Source organism: Pygoscelis adeliae, unplaced genomic scaffold (assembly GCF_000699105.1).
Source record: "Pygoscelis adeliae isolate BGI_AS28 unplaced genomic scaffold, ASM69910v1 Scaffold10, whole genome shotgun sequence".
In the NCBI taxonomy this organism is placed as follows: domain Eukaryota; kingdom Metazoa; phylum Chordata; class Aves; order Sphenisciformes; family Spheniscidae; genus Pygoscelis; species Pygoscelis adeliae.
In genome coordinates, this window is record NW_008824053.1 from 5,414,684 (window position 1) to 5,419,389 (window position 4,706).

Sequence of the window (4,706 nt, forward strand, 5' to 3'; positions counted from 1 at the left end):
GCCATGTTGGGCCCTGGCAGCCGCCATTTTGCGTTCTGGCGTCGGGCACCCTCATGCTTGAAGGCGCCTCAGGATTAGCAGTGGCGAAACATCCACACCTTTACCTTCCCCCCCACACACCCCCTCGGGCCCCGGCGAAGTGATCGCTGCAGAAAACACTCCTCTCGGTGCACAAGTACCAAAATCTGCCCTTACGCAGAGCTAGAAGTCGGGCAGTGCCTGGCGGGAGCGAACCCTGGGTGGCTTCCCTGCGGCTCCACAGCCCCGGGCGTGAGGAGGCATGTCCCGTCGTCCTGCCAGCTCTCAACGGGGGTCTGCTGCTGTGTTGTGCAAACCAAACGGCTTTGCAAAATAAAACGCTTATTTAAGCAATGCCACCTCTGTAATGCCCCTCTTCAATGAACCTAACATTTATCAACACCGGTTCACCTGTCAATCCCAAGACAAAGTATTTTAGCATCTGTAACAGGCTGCGTTGAAACACTGAAACAGGCTAACAGTAAACACAGACTTCCATTTTAAGCTGTAAAATAACACTGTGCTCCTCTGTGCAGCCAAAGATTTGAGGAAGAAACGGACTTCGCCCCAGACACATCATCGTGCAAAAAAAAACCCAAGTCCTGTGTGAAGATCACATGTGGAGAAGTATTTCATTCCTTATAGTTTCTTAATGTTTTATGAAAGAAAGAAACAAAAAGAGGAGGAAAAGCATGCGAGGGAGAGGGCAATGAGCAGATCTGGTACAGAAAACCTGGGAATGTCTCCGAGGTCGAGCTGTGGGTGAACTTTCAGGTTGTAAGGGCGGGCAAAACCACCATCTCGTGGGGTTTGATTTTGTTGGAGAAACAGGGCTGCTTTTGGTCTTGGGTGGGTGACAGGATGGCATCAAAAACGTCCAATTTCTCCCTATCTGAAAAGTAATAAAAGCCCCATTGCAGGAAAGGAAGATTGGACTCACTCAGGTCCAGAGTCCCAAGTTTTGTATTAAACTAAAACCTAAGTCTGGGAGAGCAGTCACAGTTTCCCTCCCCGAGCTCTGGATGGCAGCAGATGCGAATGTACTTGAACCGCAGACTTCGGCTACAGCTACAGCGAGGGAAGAGCACCCGCAGCCAGCAGTTTTCCCTGATGAGCTCTCCTCTGGTAGCTCTCAGCTCTCTTCACTCCCCAGAATTGCAGGAGAAATACATGCAGAGAAAATGGTTACTCCCCGCCAAAGGGAATCTTTCCTTCGGCTTCACCACTGACTTCTCAGCCAAAGATATGTTATGCTTGGGCAGAGCGGTGATTTCAAGGTCCAAATAGCCCTCATACGGACTTGTTTGTTCACCCATCCCTTTACACATGCACCCTTGTGCAGACCAGACAAGTTTCTTGCATTGAACATGAGACTTATACAACAGGCATTTTCCTATACGTTCAGGGCTCATGTTTGCAACATAGCAGCCTTTTTTCTGCAGCCTTTTTTCTGCAGCCTTTTTTGCACTGCTGGGTGCAGCGCTGCTCAACCTGAGCTGTAGTCTTGTGCTTGCGAACAGGAACAAGGAGCAGAACCACTCTGCCCTGCAGATGGGAGCAGGCCAGCGTGTGGGGCTGCAGGCCCCCAGAGGGGCTCCTGGCTGGAAGGCAGCCGCTGCGAGTGCCACTGGGCATCCGCCTCGGCAAGCCTGCCTCGGGCCTGCCCGCCGCTTCACCATAACCTGGCACAGATGTTGTCTCTTCTCAAGAAAAAAACACATTTGAAGATTTTTCCTGTGCAAGAAAATGCATGGGCACAGCTCTATGCATTTTGCTGTATGCAAAATAAAAAATGCGAGGAATTCAAAAATAGCATATACGTGCACAGAATCCAAAGGCTATCCTAGGTAACAGTTCAATACAAATGTGGTGGGAATAAACTGATTTTCCCAGGTGGCCTGAAACACGCAGCGGTCAAAATTGTAAAGTATCATCTCTGCTTGAGGACTCAATGCATGCTGCAGGATGTTGTTGCTGAGGAATGCACTAAGTGGATTCTCACCCCTTTCCAATGCATCTGGCTGGGCCAAATGAGATGGGTAATGAAAATGCTACTGAATAAGCAGCTCTGAAGGAAGGAAATCATGCAGAATAGATAGATTTGTGATTGTTGTAACAATATCTGGCTAATGATTATTCAAAATAAACACAAAGATCCAGAAAACCTGATTCATCTGAATAAGCTGCCTTCAAGACTATCAAAGGTGAATGTTTTAGCTGTTGCCCTGGTGCAAAACATCTGAATCAGCTACTCCTAAGACTATCAAAGGTGAATGATTTAGCTGTTGCCCTGGTGCAAAACCTACTGGGGGGTTCAACAAATGAAACTCTCTAGTAGGCTATGCAACCTAAGGGGACTATTGCATAAAGGAGAACAGGATTTATAATGAGGTGCCTGAGAGGGAAACACTGGGATTGAACAGGAGACTGTTAAAATGAGACAGGGTTATTAGGAGATGTTCAGGGAAAAGGTCAAAGACAAGGCAGGAACAAAGGTAGGTCAGGGGAGAACAAAAAAGATCGAGGTGGATTGGAGAAGGGGAATAAAAAGGACCGTTTGCATGTAAGCAGGCTGCTGGTCAGTATGTTTGTGTGGCTGAGCCCTGTGACTGATTGCCACTGTCTGTCCTATCTTCTTTTTAAATTCTGTTTTTAACTATTTTCCATGTGACTCTGTTCTCTGTTCTGTGCCTGTGCATGTGATCTGCTCATGAACTCCAAGCCGGACTAGTTGGTGAGTCGAATGAATAGTCTGGGAGACAGGTACTGGGAGACCCTTGAAGGCGGTTTTCCCTGAGCACGCATCCTTAGAACCAGGATCGGGCTATGCACGCTGCCTGCGTGTGTGATGGAGGTCTCTGTAAAGACCCAGACTGAGCATGGGCAGGACCAAGGCACCTAACACTCCCCATTTGTAGGATAAAGGACTTGATACCAAAAAGGCATCTGTTTTGTGAATCTTTCCACTATTCTCCTAAAGCACATTTGTTCTGTGACTAATCCATCAGCATATTTACTCATTAGAGCATACTAGACTACCAAGAGTCACAGGGTTAAGCCTCTATATTTTGTCGTATTAAAAATCTGACTTCAAAAGGTTAGAAGCAGCCCCTGAAGAAACCAATGATCGTTGAAATCAGCAGAGAGATTCGTACAGGCTTCAGGAAGCTCTGAACTGGGCCCATGCACATCACGGCAAGGTTACTTACAGTTTGTACACAACCCCCAGTGTTATTATGAGAATTACCACTATCCTGTGTGTTGTTTCACGATCTGAGGAAGTTATTGACAACAGAGGTGGTTGTTACGGGGACAGCAGTCTGTCAAAGAAAAGAGGGTACGTGACAAAGAGAACACCGATTATGAAAAATTTGTTCTCATACCAACAAGCACTTCAGGCACCAGACAGAAGAGGAGGTGCTTTCACATGCAGCCCTGCAAGCACACAGGTATATTTGGGCTTTTAAAGTTATTGTCCCAGAACCAGAAGCTCAGGGAGAAGAAACTGGATCTGGGGGCAGACCAAGGCTACAGCGGGTATAACGTACAATTTTTTGGATTCAATACAAACAGGTCAGCAAAAGCGTATTATTTTAGACTTAATTATGATCAATGGGCCACTGTTGGTTTCAGGCTTTTTAAAACAAAGGCTCCTTCTTTCCTCCCTGCAGGACTCCAAAAAGGAAAAAATCTAAGCTAAGCAAAGCAAAACAAAATGGAGACATAAGAAAAGGAACAGACCAGTATTGTACTTCATTCGTTCTTGATGATCCAAAACATGAATGTTTCAGTTCAGTGTAGAATCTCCCTGTGCAATCCCGTTCTGCTCTTGAATTCATGTTCTGCTGCTTCCTTGGGTTTGTTTTCTTGGGGTTTTCGTAAATTCTTCAGAGCAGTACAGGGATAAGAGAACAATCAGTGATTTCTCCAAGCACACACAGCAGCACGGTTATTGTGAAATACAGCTCTTCTGTAGTTTGGTGCTGTAACTACCCACACCCTGTCCTCTTTCCAAGTGCTGTGTTTTCTTCTCCCCTTTCATTTAAAGCTTTGTCTAAAACCTGAAGAAATTGCTGCTAACAGTGGTTAGCAACCAGGTTCTAGCAATTGTGGAGGCCTAACGCTAATAAATCCTCTGTATTTCATTGCAGTAGAGTTATCTAAATCTCATCGACAATAGGGAGGGGGGTTCCTCTGGCCTTTCATAAAAGCTCTCTGTCTCTTAACTCTGTTTAGAGCAGGTGTGACTGACATAATGTTTAAATTTACAGGAGCACATCTCTCTAACAGTGCATCTCTCCAGTGCCGTTAAAACAGCATTCACAGCAGTGGAATATATATATATTTTTTTAAATTTTTAACATACAACTCCACTGACACTTGACATTTTCAGGAGGTGGCTTTCTTTGCATTTTAGGACGATGGGGAGTGGGGCAGGAACATGAAAATTGCATTGATTCTTTCTAGAACATGAAATCCAATGCCCTTTGTTTCTTCTTAGATATTAACATAGAAGCAGATCCTTCCATCTGAGCCTCACAGAAGAACCATGGTAACCATCCAGAGCCATGCTGATTTCAGTGGGCTCTTATGTCTGTCGTCACAGCATAAATCAGAGCCATAATATGGTATTTCCAAAGCTGAAATATTATGGCCTCTGTATGTATATATTGTACAACACAAACATA